Below are 21,552 nucleotides of genomic sequence, written 5' to 3' on the forward strand. Positions count from 1 at the left end.
TAATTTTCAATACCTCAAAAAAATTCTATAATTCAGAAATCATTATATTCCATTGAGCCTATACAGACTGAATTTAGTGTTTACTATTTGCAGATCACTCAGACCAGGCCTGTGCAGAGATTAAAAATAAATAAATGAGGGATGCCTGGGTGGCTTAGTTGGTTATGCCACTGCCTTCAGCTCGGATCATGATCCTACGTTCCTGGGATCGAGTCCCGCATTGGACTCCTTGCTCAGTGGGGAGCCTGCTTCTCTCTCTGCCTCTGCCTGCCAGTCTGCCTGCTTGTGCGCGCTCTCTCTCTCTCTGACAAATTAATAAAATCTTTAAAATGAATGAATGAATGAATGAGTGAACCAAAGCCTACTTCAGAACCACACATCTTGTCAGGCAGCAGAACTACAGTTCAAACTTCAGAGTTTCTTGTATTTTGACAATTCCATTTGATTTTCTTCAAAATGCCACATGACATTCAGACCCCTAGTCTTTCAGGGTGTTCCCTCAGCTTGGGTTGCCCTTCTTCCATTAAAGAGGAAACTTGTGCTGTCAAGTTTCAATTCATATAGCTTCATCCTCGACTTTCCTGCCATGTTCCTGAATGTCTGCATGGATGCTTTTTCATTGTATCAATACAAGCATCTCAAATGCTAAGACTCTCAGAACAATCTGTGTCTCTCCACTAATGAAAATAGAAGTAAATAAGTAAAAACAACTACCTTTTTCTCATTTCCCATATCCATGTTTTGCATGACTTTCATTTCAGTTACTCAAGATTTAAATTCATCCCTATTGCTCTAGTATGTCAAATTCTACTACTTCCATCTTTGAATTTCTGCTTCTTTTGCCCCCATGTGTTTTTGTCTTGGCTCTGGCTTTATGGATCTCTTGTATGATGACTATATTGGTCTCCTCTCTTCCCCTTGTAAATTCTCCCATTTTAATCAACCTCATACTGCCACCATATTAATTAATTAATATAGTCAATTAATAATTAATTAATACAGGCAAAGACCTAATCATCAAAAAATATCAACAAATATTTTCGATAACTTCCCAGATCATGCTGAATTAAAAGTGAAATCACCAAAGAGCCAAAGTTCTCTTTCTAGACTGAATTGCAAAGTCTCCTCATGTTATAAAGAGCTCAACATATCTTTAAAGTCATTATTCCCCTTTTGTATACCTTGTGCTGTATGAAAATGTACTCAAGCCTAAAGACACACTTCAGACACCAGGACTCTAAATATATACTGGGCAATCCTATCTTCTCCCCCTGTAGTTAAGATCTCGGCTAGGAAAATCACATGGATCCTTTAAGACCCAGCTCAAGTACCCTCTTGCATATAAAACTTTCCTTCTCTTCCCTACAAACCCTTGTAGAATGTTACTTGGTAGTTCTTGTTTACTCTTTATGACATTATATCTTACATAATAATAATTGGTATTGGATCTTCAATCTAAATTCATTCAACATGTGTTATAAGCAAAGCACTCTGAAAGGTGTGTTAGGGTTATAGTAGAGAACAAAACAGATTCACTCCCAACAAAAAGCAAAGAGAAAAGGGTCTTTCAAACAAATAAACCAAAAAAAGTGTGATGGGAGACAGAGTCGTTCATGCAGTTGAATGAACTGAAGGACCAAATAAGATAATGACTAAAAATTGTCATTTGGATTTAGTGTGATGGAAGTAACTGATTGCTTAGCAAGACTTGGCATGATAGAAGTGGAGAGGATCGGGGAGTGGGTGGGAAGAAAGAAAATGGAGACAGGAAGTTGAAACCTCATGAAACATGTGTATGAAGGGAGTGATGGCTGGAGGAAGAAGTAGGGTCAAAGGGAACTTTTTGTCAATTTATTTTAAGGTGGGAAACTTCAGCACCTGTAAATATTAAAGCTTCCAGTAAAGAAGCTGAAGCTATTAGAGTGAAGAATCTTTCTGGAACTGCCAAAAGAAGTGAGGCATAAGCACAGTTGGAAGAACTAGTCCTTCTAAGAGAAGGAAAACCTCCTGCACTCCCTGTGGTGGAGAAGGACCCAAATCACCCCTAGATTCAAGGAAGACTGCAGGTGTCTATGTGAAGTTGAGGTAGGCAGGCCCTCTTCTTTAGAATATAATTCAGAGAGTAATTTCTTTAGTTCTCATTTAATCATAAAGGTGATTCTTATAATTTAAAAGGGAAGAATTTAGAACAAATAAAAATTTTCATTTATTGCATGAATATTCTGATAGCCAAATGATGGAAATCTAAGCTTAGATATAATGTATTGGTCTAAAGGTTTGAAAACATTAAGGTAAACCATTATTTGACAGCTGGAAACTGCTGCCACAAGACTGATGACAGAAGGCAACCCTTAAATTCCTTTTCTCATACTCACTTTGATGCTTTTACAGGATAGTAATGAGATTTTTGGAACCAACTCTTCTTCCAAGCGTCAATAGTATGTTCTCCAATGGATAATTTTTAGGAAAATAAATATGGAGATTTTCCTCTGTTCTTTATATGAAATAATCTCCCTTATTTTCTCATTCATATTAAAAATGGCCACCTGTAGTGTAGGTGATTCTTAATTCAACCAATTTTTATTTACCATCTTACTATGTGCTCATTGGCTTAACAATTGCAAAAGAACTGCCAAGATAACAGTATGCTTCTCCCTGTGGAGCAGTGTTGATCACTTCTAGACAAACATGTCTAAGACCCCAACTCAGCTGCTAAAAGTTTCAGAGCTGGTGCCAGAATTTATGCCCTCTAAATCCTACTAAGTTTTTTTTTTTTTTTAATACTCCACGTTTCCTTTTCATAAATAGTCCAATAGATCATGTGATAATCGCAATAAAGCTATGACATACTTTGAAGCCTCTTCCTTTACAAATAGAACATAAAATTCATGATTGCTTGTGGACTTATACACAGCTATGTAGTTTTGGTTGAAATTATAAATGACAAACAAATGGGAAAATCAGTATGCAAAGCAACAATCAGATGCACATAATTTTAAAATATGACATATCATTGTCATTAATGTCCCTATTCTAAAACAATAAGTTATTATACACTGCCAAAAAACACGATTCAAATTCAAAAGAACTATGCAAATTAAGAACATGGAAAAGAAAAATAAGAGCTGCACTATTTAACATTAGCTCCTGGAACACAATCATCAGTCAATATCCTGATCAGATAATGTTGCCCTGATCATTGTTAATTTAAGTCTATTTTCATTCATAATTTATATTCTGTACCAAAAAAGAAAATGTTAAAATGCTTTACATACCCAGTAAGTTTGAGTGATCCTTAAAACATGTGAGCCACGTGATGTCCCTTATTGGCTAAAATCTCTTTAACGATTCCCATCTCACTCAGAATGATAGTCAAGGTCCTACCGCTATCTACCAGGCTTTCTATGGTAGACACCACTTCACCCTTCCCATTCTCAACTCCTAGTTGAGAATCTCCTTAATCTTTCCCTGACACATTGCCTTTCTTTACTATCTTTCAACATACCAAGTGTAAGGAGTGTCTCTTCACCCATCTATATCTATACGGTTCCCTCTCTCCATTTAGTTTTGTGCTTCATTTTCTCCTTAAAACTACCTTCCTCAGACTTAATATCTAAAATATTATCCCATCCTTCTCAATTTATTCTGCTTTATTTACTTCTTAGTACGTATCCCCATTAACATATACAGATGACTCTTGAACAACGTGGGTTTGAATTGCATGGGTCCATTTACACATACATTTTTTACAGTATAGTATCGTATATGTATTTTTTTCTTCCTAATGATTTTCTTAATAATATTTTCTTTCCTCTAGCCTACTTTATTGTAAGAATACAGTATATAATACATGTAACAATGTAACATACAAAATATGTGTTAATTGACTGCTTATGGTACTGGCAAGGCTTCTGGTCAATTGTAGACAATTTGTTAAGTTTTGGGGCAGTCAAAAATTATACACAGATTTTCAACTGCATGAGGGGTTAGCACCTCAAACTCCCACATTGTTTAAGGGCCAAATGTAGGTTTAAATCTTCACTTTATGTTTTCCTCCTCTAAAATAAAGATTCAGGAGCATAAGAACCTCCATTGCATGAAGGAAAGAAAGAATGGATAATCATCTTTCCATTTTATCCAGCCAAATAAGAAACTTCTCCAGAGAAACAACAGTTACAAAACAAACAAACAAACAAAAAAAAAAACAAAAAAAAGAAAGCAAAAAAAATTAAAGTTCTTGATTTCTTTAAATATCAAAATGATCCAAAGTCAAATATTAGTATCAATTAGTATCAATTGTATTTTCTATAAAATTATAAATTGGTGGACATGGCAAATGATATTTTCTATGTATGTGCATAATATTGTGTGCAGAACTGTGTGTATTCCATAATCTGTAAGGCAGCATAATGCAGTACGATTGCATTATATCAAGAGACACAGATTTACCTCTGTTACTATTTCATGTGACACTAAGTGGCAATTTAGGTTTGCAAAACAGGTACACTGGATTGGATTCTATCTCCCAAGGCTATGGAATCTGAGATGTTCATCTCTTCCTTTTTGATTTTGCTTACAAACACACAAAACTCAACAAGTATATTCAATTTAGGGTCAATACTTACATTTCAGCTGGATGCCAAGAACACCCACCACTTGGGCTTCGATTTGTTTCTTTTTAATGTTTAGTTTAATCATATTTGTTAACTGAAAATGTGGAAATGTTTACCACCAGAAAACTCTTCGTAAAAGTATTGCTCAAAGGAAATCTCAAAGCTACTAGAATCAGTGCAGTCACACTTACAAACCCAACCAGTTAAACATATTCTAAATACATCTTTTTTGCAGGACTCATACCTAAGTTAGCTAAGAACAGAGACTTGAGCATATGCACCGCATCAAGATATACTTGAAATTATCTCTCCTTTAGGCCGGAAGCTAGTGTTCTCTCAATACATAACAATAGTAATCTGTCTAGTATTTAATGCTAATGCTAAGAAATAACAAAATCCCTGAATCATCCAGGCAGAGGAATTTTAAGCTTAGCTCCTTTCTTAATAGGCCTTTTTACTGGAAAAGATGTGATCAGACTGAAGGACAAAAGCATCTATCCCTCCTGGTTACGAAAACTGAAAAAGCCCAATGGGAGTTGCTCTATAAGAAACCTGGATGTGGAGGAGTTAAGTGACACTCCAGGAGAGTTGTGGAAGTGATAGGCGTGACAGAGAGGTAAAGGATCCCCAGGCTTCTATAAATAACTAAGCAATTGTACTGAGAAATGTAATCACTGTTCAAGTCAACTGGGAGACTTCTCTGAAGCAGGAGATGAACACGAACCCATTAGTCACTCATGGAGACACTCAGGGCAATGGAAACCCCAAAGGTTAGCATGGCTTCAGCTTACCAAGGGATGGGACTAACACTAAACCTTCCACAATGGTGACAAATGCTCATAGTACACCCTTTGACTTTTGGGATCTTTCCATTTACATAGAAATTGGATTTTAATTAACCTTCACTTTACACATGGTAGTCAACATTCAGTAGTTAAGATTAATGTAAGCAAACAGATTGACTCTAAAGTGTCAGAGCTTTTAGGGGTGGATCCAAGCTCAGAGACTTTTTAGTGGAAAAGAAAGGAAATGACTTTCATGACCCAAGTGTTTTTATAATTACTTAATGTCACTACAATTACTTAATAACATTTTATATGTTTAAAGTTTTGATTCTGGAAAAGTTATCAAGAAATCTTCATTCAAAAACAGCTGATTGAGAATTAAAGAAATCAGGGTATTTATATAACTTATTAGGTAAGACATTTTCTTCTATTCCTGAAAATTTATTTTAATTATTTTTTTAGATCTTCAAATCCTAAAAAAAGAAACCCAAATGCTGGACTTTTTATATAAAGGTGTTAGTCATGGTTTGCAAAACTGAGAACATACCAAGCAAGCACGTCCAAGAGACAAACAAGTGGCAAGAGACTTGAGAACTCTAAAATTGATGGCAAGAGAATGATCAGCAAATGATAATGCAAATGTCCTGACCTGCTGAGTCTCCCAGTCCAATCTCTCCCTCTCCTGATGTCCTTGATGTTATCTATTTCTTGCAAGGCTAAAGAACAAAAATAAAATAAAATAAAATAAATGAAAGAAAAGTAGTGAGAAATCAAAGTAATTCCAAAGTAGGGGAAAAATCAAATATCATAGAGTTAAAGTTTCTACTACAAAACTTTGGAAGAAACAGTAAATAAATTTTATCATAACAACTTTTTCTAGATCAGATTCACAGCCACACAGTCAGATACACAAGACTGTGCCAGTTAATGGTTGATGAATGAATAATGAATGAACAACTGAAAAACAAATTTTATAAAAGACAGTCAAGATATAATGACAGTTGAAGTGTAAAAATGGTAACCAATTATTCTGGAGCTGTATCAATTAAATCATTTTTATAAATTTTTATGTTATTAATTCATTCATATAAGCACATGCATGAATATGAACCCTGGGCCTAGTTTTATAGAGAAAAACAATTGTAACCTTCGTTATAGTTCTTGACGGTTACCTTAAAATACACTTATAAGGCAACATTACTTACAGCTACAGTATTAAGGAAAACATCTTAAATGGCACTAAGATGTATTAAATACAGAATATGACTTATAAGGCACAGTGCTATGTTATACTAAGACAGTAAGTTGTATAAGAATAAAAGTTTACAAACTCACTGAATAATTTCTAGATTAAAAATAGTATGATTAAAAACACCAAAATAAAAACACCAAAATAAAAGCAGAAACACTTTATTTATACCCAGTTGCTCTTTCATAGTCATACTCTAGTGTTATAAAGACCAAGTTTCCTTTTTCGGGAGTGTGGGGATTTTGTTTTAGTTTTATTTTTGTTTTTTAAGAGTTTATTTATTTGACAGAGAGAGACAGCACAAGAGAAGGAACACAAGCAAGGGGAGTGGGAGAAGGAGAAGCACATAGCAGGGAGCCCAATGTGGGACCAGATCCCCGGAAAGCTGAACACAGACACTCAACAACTGAGCCACCCCAGCACCCTTGGTTTACTTTTAGAGAGGGATGAGGGGGGCAGAAGGAGAGGAGAGAGAGAGAGAATCTTAAGGCTCCATGTCCAGTACAGAGCAAGTCTGCGTCTGACAACCCTGAGGTCATAACCTGAGCTGAAATCAAAAGTCTAACGCTTAACTGACTGAGCCACCCAGGTGGCCCAAAGCCCAGGGTTTAATCAGTGGTCCTATGACAGAAGCGCTATATGTCTTTGGAAATTTACTGAACCTCTAAGAGGCTTATTTTCTTGATCTAGAAAAATGGTTTCCTTTCATTTTGTCATGAATCCAGGAATCTTCCCAAAATCAATACATACAACTATCTTACCATGATGTTAGTATTTACTTACAGATGTACAATAATTTTTATAAGGATAAGTTCATCACCTATTCTACCTTTTTAAGCTTTGGCCCCTAAAATGTTTAGTTCTATCATTGTAAAATGTTGAAACATGTGTTAATGATTTTTGTGACATTGCAACATGATTATTAAATTTTATAAATATAAATTATATAAATTTTGTGCCTTGGGATGGTGGAGTTACCTGTGTCATTAACTGGATTATGTATAGTCAGTATTTGAAAAAGACTTAAAAATCACACTTTTAGGAAAATAGAATCCTACTTCTAGAATATTGGTCTTACATACTATAATCACAATTTTGGAGGTGATCTAGGCCCAAACTACTGTATAACTTTTGATTTTTAGTTTATAAAGACTTCACTTTTAAGAGCTTCAATAATTTTGGGTGACTTCTAGAGTCCCTAAATTATTTTAAAGTATGTAAAACAGTAAAGAAATAATACACCAAGATCTGCTGGGTTTTATCTTAGTAATATAAAAATTAGTTTAACATTTAAATATCAAATAATGGAACAAGCTATATAAATAAAATATAAAATCATACAATTATTCAATAGATGAGAATAACATTTGACAAAAGTCCAACACATTACCATGATAAAAACACTCAAGAAACTAGCAATAGAAAAAAACTTCCTTAATCTAATACAGAGAGCATCTACAAAAAACCACAACTATCATACTTAATGGTAAAAGACTGATTGGTTCCCCCAGATCAGGAATAAAACAAGGAGGTCCACTCATACGACTTCTATTCAGCATTGTACTGGAGATTACAGCCAGGTTTGTTAATAAAGAAAAATAAAAAATATCCAGATTGAAAAGGAAGAAATAAAACCATCTATTTGGAGATAACATTATTTTTATTTAGAAAATCTAAAGGAATTCACTAAGATCTATTAGGAAGGAAGGAAAGAAGGAAGAAACAGAGGGAGAGAGAAAGGGAATGAAAAAGAAAGACAAAGAAATCCGATATTTGTTCCTGATTGCTTGCACAGAGTTTCAAAAACTTATGGAATTCACTGAGTGATAGATAAACCTTTGTTATGCTATGACTTGACTCATAACAGAGCCCCTAGATAGCTTCAGAATGGGAGAGGTTGTGAAAAAAAGCAAACACATGATTTAAGAACTGGAACTTTTTAGGACCCTACCACCCTAGACTCTGAGGAGAGGAGAGGAACTAGAGATTGAGTTTAATCACAAGGTTAATGATTTAATCAATAATGCCTATGTAATGAAACCTCAAGAGAAGCTCTAAAATGATGAGACTCAGAGAGTTCCTGGTTGGTGAACATATTGACGTATGGGAGGGTGCACACCCTGACTCCACAAAAACCAACTCCTGTGCTCGAGACCCTTCCAGACTTATCCTATGTATCTTCATCTGGGATATTCATTTGAAGCCTTTATAGTAAAACCATAATAGTAAGTATAGCGGTTTATGAGTTCTGTGAGTCATCCTAGTGAATTACTGAAGCCGAAGGAGTATTGGGAGAACTCACAAATCTGTAGCCAATTATGCCAGGCAGAAGTACCCATTGCCTGGGGACCCCACTTGCAGTTACCTTCTGAATTAAGGGCAGTCACTGGGGACATTCCTCTTTAACTTCTGGGATCTGATGCTAATTCCAGATACTGCCAGATTGAACTGAATGATAGGATACCCAGTGACATCTGAGAATTCCTATCGGACCATAATAGTCTTTTCAACAAATGGACAACTGGATATCCATATGCAAAAGAATGGAATTAGACCCCTACCTCAATACCATGCAAAAAATTAACTCAAAATGGATATTATTAAATGTAAAAGTCAAAACTATAAAACTCTTAGGAGAAAGCACAAATATTCATAGCCCTGAGTTTGGCCAGGGTTTCTCAGACACACCACCAACAGAGAAGACAAAACAACAACAACAACAACAACAACAAAAAACTTGTAAATTGGATTACATCAAAACAGAAAAACTTTTGGGCTTCAAAGTATATAATCGAGAAGGTATCGAGCACGATTTTTGTCTTGGGAGCAATAAAGAAAGAATAAAGTAAAAAGACAACCTACAGAATGGGAGAAAATATTAGTAAACCATACATCTGCTAAGGACTTATATCCAAAATATATAAAGAATTATTTCCACTTTATAATAAAAAGTTAAACAACCCAATTAAAATGGGCAAAGAATCTAAATAGGCATTTTCCCAGAGAAGATATATAAATGGCCAGTTAACACATGAAAGATACTCAACATTATTTAGCCATTAGGAAAATGCAAGCCAAGGCTACAATGATATACCACCTCACATCCACTAGGATGCTTAATAAAAAAAGATAGGTAATAATAAGTGCTGATGAGATTGTAGAGAAATTATACATCAAATGTACATCAAATGTAGTTATGTGAAATTCTTCAGGTGCTTTGGAAAATAGTTTGGCAGTTCCTAAAAAGTTAAATATAGAGTTACTATATGACCCAGCAATTCCACCCTATATACATACACAAAAGAAATGAAACCTATGTCTGTCTATATAAATACTTGTAAATGAGTGTTTATAGCAGCATTATTTATAAGAGCTGAAATGTGGCAACAATTTAAATGCCCATCAACTGATGAATGAATAAGCAATATTTAAGTATATGCATACAATGGAGTATTATTCAGCCATAAACCATAAAGTATATATTAAAACATGAATGAAACTTTAAAAGATACCAAAAGAAAGAAGCCAGTAACAAAATACCATATTTTTTTAAAGGTTTTATTTATTTATTTGACAGAGAGATCATAAGTAGGCAGAGAGGCAGGCGGGGGAGGGGGGAGCAGGCTCCCTGCTGAGCAGACAGCCCCATGCAGGGCTCGATCCCATGACCCTGGGATCATGACCTGAGCCGGAGGTAGAGGCTTAACCCACTGAGCCAGGCGCTTCAAATTTACCTAACTGGAGCATTTGTTATATTCATATATTGTATGATTCCATTTATAAGAAATGCTCCAATAGGTAAATTTATAAAGACATACCGACATATTAGTGGTTACCTAGAGTTAACAGATTTAGAGTGGGGAGGACCTGTTAATGTGTATGGAGTTTTTATGAGATTAAAAAGTTCTCAAATTATAGTATGATGATTTTGACCAAGTCCTTGAATTTACTACAAAACAGTGAATTGCTACTTTAAATGAGTAGATTGTAAAGTATATAAACTATAACTCAACAAAGCAGTTTTTAACAAATTACATATTAGAAAACAAAGACACATTAATACAATTGTGTTCTCATTTTTAAAAAAGGAAAAGTACCCTCATCTGCCTTGAAAAAAATCTAACCATGTTAAGATAATACAAAATATGTTTTATATTTGATAGACGATTTCTTGACAGATAACACTAATGCCAGACCAAGTTTAAATACCAACAATAAAATAATAGAAAGTCTACTTTTAAACTAGTCTTCAGAGATTAGTCTTTCAACAGAGTTCAAGCATTATAATACAATCCAAGTGTAACTGTCACTTTATCAGCACTGATAGTGAAGGGAAAAACTCATTAATCCAAATTATGGCAATAGTTCAGAATATAATTCTTTGAAAGTTGGGAATCACATGGATACCTCACCGATTTTAGAATTCTCTAAGAATGACAGTTATAAAATTTTAGCTGCCAAACAAAACTAGGTAAATATATGAAGAAATATATACTTTAAAAAAATCAGGTTTCAATGACATAAAATTGAAGCTTCCCAATACTACCTATTTACTTTTGATTTAAATGAATTCATTAAAAAATAAGAGACTTCATTATCCTGTAAGATTACTTCATGTTTACCCAATTTCATAATGGTAAGAGTGATATAATTAAATAGCTTGATCCATTGCAGTTATACAACATACAGTGGTTAATCTCTTTATTTAATACGTGTTTAATGATTCATGTTTATTTTCTGCTATTGAAATTTAAATAAGGTTCCCTTCCCATCTCTAAAGTGGGTATACACATTGCTTTAAGTTGGGGATGGCTGAATATCAGCCACCTATTCTCTCATCTAGTCCATAAAAAGTTACTGATGACTTATGGTGAGATATTGATTTTAAGATAAAATACAGAGATATACAGTACATGTGTTTGGGGATTATCTAGAATGGACTATGAGTTCAGGCCTCAACTTACAGGTGACAAAACATTTCTCAACTGCAGCTTCCTCATTTTTAAGGTGATGATGAATTGAACCAATGAGTTTATAGAACCCAAAAATAAGCAATACTTTCTCTTTTTTTGGTCTACTCTGAAGCCTAGGAAGATTAATCACATGTGGATTCTGCACCTGAGAAATTAACAGTACAGCAGATATTATAATGTGTATAAATAAATGAAGGTGAGAAATCATAAAGTAGGAATTTCCAATGATAAAATAAGATGTGAGGTGATCCCTACCAGATATACACAAAACAGAACATCATCACTATCACCAAATGGAAATAGCATTATGTAGTTGATTAGCACATTAATTAAATGATTATTAAGTAAATAAATAGAAAATCAATAATCTCAGTTTGCTCCCAAGAAAGCCTGAATAATTGCAAGTAAAGTTGAACATTATGGAAAAGATGTTTACTTCCCACTATCATTCCTTAAAATAATGAATAAAAATACCACACTTCCTCTACTGACATTTGTTAAGTCTGGCTAGCCCAGCTCCAGCACTTACTCATGACCAGCGGCAAGATATTTTATGTCTTGGTTCCTTCATTTTCTCATCTTTTAAATGGGAATTATAATAATGGATGCCTTAGGGGGGTTAGTAGAATTAAATGAGTTAATGTATGTCAAATGCAAGAGGACCTAGTCCACTGAGTACCACTGAGTTTTACTGTAGATACTCCATCAGTGTTATATCATCTTGACACTCTTATAATCTTTCATGCCATAGCAAGAATGTACAGGTATTGTGATTAAATTTTATTTACCATTCAATGGGAAGACAAAATGTCATAAGGGAAGATTACTCATAAATGCATAATGGAAAAACTAGGGCTTTTCCTATCACTCATAATGGCCTGAAGAGTGAAGTTCTGTGACTAACTAGGACCATACCATGTACCTTTGTCCTGCGCAGAGAATGAAGAAGCAGTTCTCCCAAAGGAAAGGGCGTGTTTGGGTGGAGCAGCATGCTGAAATACAAAACAATGGTTGCCTACCTACACCTACTATGCAAATAGGGGTAGTCTTTACTGCAATTTGGTGTTTTTAAATTTAACTGAACTCAAAATGTTGAACAAAGGACTGGTTTATACAAAATTAGAACTCTTTAATCAAAAAGTCCTTATAAGACTGATGGGAGTTTCCTCTCCCTCCCCTTCCACATGTCATTGGTCACTGAATCATGCTCATCTTGTCTCTTAAATATCTATAAACTCTGTCTCTTCCCCTCCATTTCTCCAGCTATTGCCCTTCTCTACATTCTCTTTTCTTACTTTGACTATAAGTTTCTCAGCTGTGCTCATTGCTCCCAAACTACACATGGGACAACTTGAGCATGTTCTTCCACTCTTCTCTACCTATTTCCCCTCAACACTCAACCCTGTTATTCAACCTTCTGAAGTGAAGTCTTTCCTAACTCTCCAAGGGATATTGAAGAACTCATTTCACGGGACCCACAAATGGTAAGTTAGCATACATCTGGAAGTATCCAATTATGAATTTTACCAACTAGCACAAGTTTTTATTATAAAAACCCATACTAGAAAGGTATGGTAAAGTGAGACTTTCATATGTGGTTAGTGAAACTTGAAACTGGTTCAAATATTTTGAAAAAGTATTTGGATCATATATAACAGTAATCTTACACATACGCCTATGTAAATTTATTTTTGAGATTATACCCTGAGGAAATATTTTATACACACACACACACACACACACACACACACACACATATGAGGAATGAGTCTAAATGGCTAACAATAGGGCATTGCTTAAATGAATTATGGATCATTTCCCTACTAACCAGCTCAGGAAAATGAGGCTTAGTAATCAGCAGAGCCCGGATCCATATACACAATCCTGTGATTCCAACATTTAAAAATTCCTAAATGCTAATCTTGTTCGAAAATATTAGTGTTTAAAAATATTAACTTGGTTTCTAGGCAGAGGATCTGTGGTTTATATAACGAAGGACACCCATACACACACACACACGCGCACACACGCACTACATAAAAATGACCCAAAGGAAAAAAAATGACCCAAAGGATAAGTGCCAAAATGTTACGATGTTAATTTTGGAATTACAGGAATTTCTTACATTCTTCTTTGGTAATCTACATTTTCTAAACATTTCCTCAATAAATTATATAACTTTTATAATAACCAAAAGTTTATTAAATAGAATAACAAAATTTTGTACAAATTGTATGCTGCTATTTAAGTGATGGAAAGAAAGGGCTTTTACAAAGGTTCTAAATTGGTACCTCATAATAATCTGAGCTCATAATAATCTCAAATGACTTCATACTTTAAAAAATACCTTCTTGGGGCTCCTATCCAGGTCTATTTCCTGTGAAGTAGCCAAAAGTCTTTTTAAAAACCATTTATTGACTTATTTTACTATGTATTAGATACCGTATCTACACTGGTTCCTTACTTCACAACTTCCTATGAAGTGTTAAAAATTTGTTAATGCTGAACAAATGAGGCTACTGAGTTGAACTTAATTGCCCATGGCTACATGGTCAGCATGGGGCAGATCTGGGACTTGAACCCAAAACTACCTGACAGGATACTCCATTTTCTTTCCAACAGACTACATACACCTCTTCAAAATATACCTGTCTATGTATTAATTCCTCACTTCATTTTCAAACGCTAATGTATCAAATAAAGCAATTATTACTAGTATGTAAATGAGCTAGTCAGATTACAAGTAGAAAAAAATATAAGAATTGGAGGCCTCCCTCAGCCACTTGTCACTATCCCCCTCCTCCTTTTATTTCCTGCATAGCACTTACCACCTCTAAAATTTGTTTTATGACCTTACCTATTTTCTTCTTTGCTTTACCTCTAGCACCTAGAACAGTGCCTGACTTAAACTGGAGTTTAATACTTAGTAAATGAAAAAACAAATGTGTTCATGAGAACAGGTGAAAATCTCTCTCTTTACTAAGCTATGTATATCTTGACAAATCAACTAGCCTCTAGGCTTTTAAATTCTCGTTTCTTTCATGGGAAACTGCCTAAGGTTTTTATAAGCTTAACTCCATCCATTAAAACTACTTACTGAGCATCTACTCTATGGCAGATATTCTAAACAAAGTGATAATTACAAAACACAAAAATCTCTCATGCATCGTATACTCTCGTAAGTAAAGAGTGACAAGAATATAACAAAATATGTTAGATGATGATCTGTACTTTGGAGACAAAACAGAGCTTGTGGGTCTCTGAGCAGAGACTCTGCAACTGGGTAATGGAGAAAGAAGGCAGTTGAGTCAGGAGGTGAAGGGGTAAGATATGCACACTGGGGAAAGAACAGTTCAAGTGGTGGGAATACCACGTCGGTGTGACTGTCTTTTTAGAGCAGCTGTAACGCAATAAATGAATGAGAGGTAACAGGAAATGAGATCAGATAAGTAAGGGAGCAGCAAGGATGGGTTGTGTAAGGCCTTGTAGGCCACTGTAATAACACTGGCTTTTATTCTCAGAGAAATTAGCAGTCACTGAAGGGGTCTGCACAACAGTGGAACATTCCATGACTTAGATTCTTAATGGGCTCAGCATTTCTCAGTGGGGTTGCTACCAGTATTTAGCGTGGGCAACTCCTCTTTGTCCTAACCCTCGAGCCCACAGTGGGTCATTCAGCATCTCTAAATGTCAGTAGTTATCCCCAGACTTTTTGACAATTAAAAATGTCCCCACTTATTTTCAGAGCTATGGTATAAATTGATGGAAGATAGGTTTAAAGAGCCTATGTTAATATTCCAGGCAATAGTTGGTGTTATCTTGAGCCAAAAAGGTAGTGGGAAATTCAGAATATATATTTTTGCCGACAAGATTTGCCAGTGAGCAGAATATGGATGTGAGTGAAAGCTAGAAATCAAAGGATGACTCCCAGGTGTTTGGAATGAGCAAATAGGATGGAGTAGCATTCACTGAAGTTGTGAAGACTGAATATGGATAAACTAGCTTTGGGGAAGAAAGCAGGAATTCAGTCAAGACATATTAAGAACTACTATGTAAAAACAGATATATCTACATCTTCTGGAAGGATTTTGTGAAATGGGGTAATGGGGTAATGGGGACTACCGCTGAACTGACAGATTTTGTTAGGGTGTGTTAGATAGAGTTAACAGAAATAAATATTAGATAAATGAATAAATGATTACTAATTTACTACTAGTAATGGATTAACCAGTTTAAACAATCAGATTATGTCCAGAAAAGTTTTTTTTTTTTAAATATAATCCAAAGGAATTAGTCTAATTGTGGAATTTCAAATGATAAATGGTGTGGAAGTAGGCAGGCTTTTAATGCTTTTAAAATCCCACCAAGCCCATATTGCACAGAGCAAATGTCCTACAGTGAGATTAGGCTCAGCCTTATGAAAACAGTGGGCGCGTCACTGTCCTGTACCTTCTACTGACTAAGAACCACCACTTCCAACACTGCAGAGTCAACAGTCAATAAATGTAAACTTTTCTGCATCCATGGGCAATTTAAGAATTTCAGAGGAAAAGATGCATCTGGACATGGTTTAGACACACTTTACCCGTTGAATTTAGTCAGTCTTCCAGAGACAGAACAAATGATCTGAATCAACACAATGACTTCATTGATACAAACACACAATCTAGAGTTGGTAGGAGGAAGTGTCCAACTGCATCATTGCTGGAACTTTTCCCTAGCGACAGGATTCTACCTGCTCATATGAGTAGAAAGGTTGTTTTTTGAACAGCAAAGTTCATCATAGAAACAAGACGTTTCCCTTCAATGTGTTGAATAACCAAACTCCTATCATCAGAAGTTTCATTCTCTTTGGATTGATATCACATTTATGAATGTTCTCTCTCAATATCTTCTATTAACATCTCCCGTGATTTGACACAAGGGTGGTATCCACATTCAAAAAGAAGTCCTCACACTCACACCTATCCCAGGGCACTTGGCTTCCTTCAGAACCTGGCAGTATTTTTCAGACCGACTTGGCCTGTAGTTTGACACCCCCCTCCTCCTCTCTGCAACAGTAGCACAGGGGACGTGGAGGCCATGCTTCAGTCAAAGTGCGGCTCCAATCACCAGGCAGCTCAAGAAGTTAGAAGGTTCATGCAAAGGTGGTCACTTGAACTGAAGTGCGAGGAACGTGTTAAAGAAGAACTAGTGGCAGACAGATGCCCCATGGGCTTCCCATTGTTGTTTCACAGAAGGACATACTGTGTCATAATGAATTACCACTAATTTGAGCCAGCAGTACTGTTAGATTGAGCCCGGCAACTCAGAATGACAAACAGTGCCTGCAAGATCATCTAATGAGGGGACAAGACTGCTCCTGGAGCAACGCTTCACTCAATTAGTGGACAAGGCTTTTAATGCCGCTCTGCACAACTAAAGCAATTTTGATTACTTAGAGCGGAGTCTCCATTTAGAATGGTTCCAAAGCTGAAACAGGGTTTCTCTTTTTTTTTTTTTTTCCTTTAATATAATTTATCTTGAGAGTATTTGAATGGTAATAAGCTATTTGAAAGCCAATCACATTATTTCCTATTTTTCCCTAAGTAATAGTGAGATACATTTTTTTTAAAGTTCAAATGATAGAATTTGCTCTACCAAATGAAATGTAAATAAGATAGCAAATGATTAAGGATATGCTGAGGGTGTGTGTGTATGTGTGTGTGTGTGCGGGCACTATGTGTGTCTCTCCGTGCCAGAATTACAGTTGGTGAATTTCATTTCATCAGCCAACATTATCAGGAGGGTTGCATATTTATTCTATATATCCTTAAAAAAAAAAATCCAGATCTTGCCTTCTTTGGCTAGGAGCACTTATATTTCATAGCTTTTGATATGGGGAACTGACGTTTCTACTTAGTTATTTTTTTTTCCACTATGTCACTGCATGATGAAAAGCACTCATATGTGTAATAGTACAACTTTCTTTAATATCGTGATCACTGACTTATAACTAAACAGAGGCTATTTAGGTTTAGCAAAATCCTTTTGTTCTCATTAGAAACACACAGGGTCCTCACTATACATCGCTCTAGGCATCTTCTGGCTTTCTATCCATGCCGTGTGCGTAATTCTCAGACTGCTGGCACTCTGTGAAATTCTATGAAACTTTGCCTACTTAAGTAGAAGGTCATTGAGTAAAAGAAATTATTCAAGTGCTAGACACAAAGTTGGTGCCAATAAACTTTTATTAAACTGACCACAAATTCTACACAGATGAAGAAAGTAAACCTCATGATTCACTTTGCTTCCCTCAAGTGAACAGCAACAGCAGATTCAAAAGTTGAGAATGTGACTCTACACAGGCATACCTTACCTGTTATCAAAATTGTGGGGCTTCCCCATCCCCCCAAATTGTATAAAGTAGGTCTAATACAAACAAATATATTGTCGTAGAGGTGGGGGAGAGGCAGAGGGGGAGGGAGAGAAAGAATTTGAAGCAGGCTCCGTGCTCAGCACAGAGCCCGATGCTGGACTCCATTTCATGGCCTTCAAATCAAGAGTCGGCTGCTTAACTAACTGAGTCTCCCAGGAGCTCCTAAAACCAGTTTCTAAATAATGTACACCTGCACATCTTTAAGAGCTATATACAACCATGCTGAAGCACTCATCTAGAGCAGAAGTTAGGGAAAACTTCACAATTTTAACATTTTGAGTCACTGGAAAACCCATTAGTTGAATAAATTGACAATTATTGAACCTTATCATAGTCATGTTTCATTTCCTTACAATAATTTTAATAATTATGACCTTCTTGCCTCCAGAAGGGTTAACTCCAAAAGCATGTTACACCTTCAAGGAGATGGTTACATATTAGTATAAAGTGGTACATTATTGGTATTATTTTTCTAGTAAATAGAAAGAAGAAGAAGAAAAAACAATGTGGCTCAGGAGACAAGTGATATTTCCTATAATGTATGTTTTTAATAATTATGAAGACTCAAAAACTGGCAAAGAATATGCACTGATTGTACATGGTCCTCTCCTGAGAATGCATGACATAAAATCACATCAGTGGCTCAAATTATTGCCAAAATAGAAAAAACTATTAATAGTTTCATTTATTGTCCTTTCCTGTCAAAAGGACTAATAGCCTGGGAGAGGAAGAAGCAATTCTTGTTAGTCGTAGAAATGAAAGAAAACTAATAATTAAGGAATACATTTAATGGAAAAGTACAAGTTAATAGATACAATTCAGTTGGTATCAATCTCTTAAGTGCCTCCCCTTCATTTCCTATTTGTTCTTTAGTAGACTATCAGTCCAAAGTACCAACAACAACTATCATTCAGCTTTCCATCAATGTTAGTATTAAACATCACAGATATTTTCCTATTCTTTGTTGGTTAATTTTCATTTTTCAAATATATACAGTATTTGCATGGTCCAAAGTTAAAACTATATATAAAGGTAACTCTGAGGAGACTTCCATCCCTATCCTTCTATTCATTCTCATCCATACATTATATGTAATTATTTTTATTAATTCTGGCTTATCCCTCCTATATTCCTTTCCAAAAAAAAAAAAAGCAATCATGTATTTATTCTTATTTCTCCCTCTTTCTTGTGCAGAATGTAGCATACTACATACTATGAGTAAAGTACAGAAAAGTGGAGTCCTTGAAGGTTTTAAATTTTTCACTAAAATAACACATCCTGGAAATGTCTCCAAAATACTGCCCAGAGATCTTCCTCATTATCTCTTATAACTGCATGATTCTTCACTATACAGACATGCTTTTGTTTATTCAGTAAGTCTTTTATGGACAGGAATTTAGGTTATTCACAGTATTTTGAAGTTGTAAATAATTTTATAATTAATAACATCCATGAGTATTTTTAAAATCCTCACACAATTCCTGGAAAATCACTGGTGGGTAGGGAGGTTCACTGAGTCTACTCTGGTTGTCAGTTGCCTCAACATTTCTGATATGGAAGAGGAGTAGAACTGGGAAGTCTGAATTACCTTTGATGTTTTCACTGGAGCTCAAATTTATTTCTAGTCTTGAATATAAATCTCTATGAGAAAAAGCAATTATGAAATAGTCTTGGTTGATACTCAGAGAGGAAAAATGAGTTTTAGAAATTTTAAATATTTTTCTTTCTTTCACAAAACTTTTTTGAGACTTAAACTAACCTAAACCTACAAAAAGTCTGAAAAACATAAGAGCCAGGAAATATTTGCCTATGAACAAACATCTCTGTGGCAAGGAACAACCCTGAACTTTCTTTAAAATTAGGACTCATATTAAGAGCTTGTAAATAGTGATTAAATGAATGAATGAATGAATCTACTGTAATCCAATCTGACACAAAAGCTTGGAAAAAGTTTTCAGAAAATAGAAATCTGAGTTGCAGTTCTGAAAGTAATCAGGTGTATTTAGCAACAGCTTTTCCTACTCTTCCCCAAACAAGGCAGCCTACACGTAATTCAAAAGCCATCTTTGCAGTAGTCCCAATGTAATGCATAGACATGGATCTCGGTTTGTGGCTTGAGATCACCAAGTATCCAATAGCACATTCCCTGCTGCTGTCGTGAATGCTATAGGAATGATGCTTAATGGCTTGGAGGAAGAGTAGAGGTTCAACAAGCCCAAGAAAGCTACCAACACCAAGAGGGTGTACTCAGCAAGTTCCTATGAGGTGTCTCGCTATAATCTCGCTGAAGGGGCCAGAGTTTCCTCAGGGAAGAATAAGAAAGGAAAAAGGAATGGCTGTGTTAGTGTTTGCCGAAAAATAAAAGTCTGAGAAACCCCTGAGAGACCCCAAAAAACACAGTAAAATTTACCTTTCCTAACGCTAATGTTGGTTTTACCCTTGCCCTTGGGGTAGAATGAAGTACAGCTAACACTCAGAGGCAAGCTTGGGGATTCTAATAAAGACTATAAAATAGGCAGGGGTGCCTGGGTGGCACAGTTGGGTAAGCATCTGACTTGGTTCCAGCTCTGGTCACGATCTCAAGGTCCTAGGATGGATCCCCACATTGGGCTCTGTGCCCAGTGAGGAGTCTGCTTGAGAGTCTCTCCCTCTCCCTTTGCCCCTGCCTGCTCTCGCTCTCTCTCTCTCAAATAAATAAATAAAAATATTTAAGGAAAAAGAATATGAAATAGATGAATACTGTTGCACCAAGACTGGACTGATTTTTATTTTTTTTGACTGGACTGATTTTTAATGCCAGATTTTTAATTCCATTGTATCATTTTAATCCATTTAATTCTCTGTATTCCTCTGGGAGAAGAAAAAAAAGCCTGGGGTGTGGGTGACCCCCTAAGCAGAAAAATTATCGCTAATAGAAGCATTTCACTGTATCAGCATCTCATTATCATGTATAGGGCATTAATCGAAGCACCTTATTTAAGGTGGGAAAGAGCTTTGCTAAGGGGAAGATGATTCAGCACAGTATCTTCTGACAAGTGATGCCATCTCAAATCCTTTTCAGAGATAGGCAGAATAAAACTAATGAATAAAATGTGAGCATTTATTGTTTATTTATCAGTATGTTACGTGTTCCATTTTTAAAAGTTTCTGTAATGATAGTCTTATCCATTTTTCTCTAAAACTGCCCTGTCACATAGTAATATGTGCATAGACTACACTTGTTTCATTTTTAAAAGGCATCCCAGGAAGAGGAGATGTGGATGGGTGTAAAGAGTAGATCGGGGGAAGCAAAAGGGTGCAGACGTCTCCATTGACAAAAGGAAAAGGCATATGGCTTCCTTCCTTCCTGGTGCACCGAGGGCTCAGAGAGAGCTCTAGATTTCCCAGCGATAAGTTTCTGCTTGTGAGCTCCACTGGGAAGATATTTTGTATGCCACAGAAAACCAAGATGTTTGCGTTCCCACCAATCCAGGGATAAGGCTTTTCCTCATACAGACACAAAACATACAGTATA

General features: G+C 35.6%; 1 protein-coding gene across 8 annotated transcripts in view; it reads right to left on the reverse strand.

Moving 5' to 3' along the window:
* SOX5 (SRY-box transcription factor 5) overlaps positions 1 to 21,552 on the reverse strand; it is a 994,837-nt gene that overhangs the window by 656,693 nt on the left and 316,592 nt on the right. For 2 of the 8 annotated variants that reach the window (XM_013047553.2, XM_013047552.2), the window contains exon 2: positions 6,048 to 6,114. The exons of the other annotated variants lie outside the window; for them this stretch is intronic. The gene's annotated coding sequence lies outside the window, so the exon portion shown is untranslated. The remainder of the gene's footprint in view (positions 1 to 6,047; positions 6,115 to 21,552) is intronic. 8 annotated transcript variants of the gene reach the window in all.

This window comes from Mustela putorius, unplaced genomic scaffold (assembly GCF_011764305.1).
Source record: "Mustela putorius furo isolate JIRA1106 unplaced genomic scaffold, ASM1176430v1.1 tig00537227_pilon_pilon_pilon, whole genome shotgun sequence".
Classification (NCBI taxonomy): domain Eukaryota; kingdom Metazoa; phylum Chordata; class Mammalia; order Carnivora; family Mustelidae; genus Mustela; species Mustela putorius.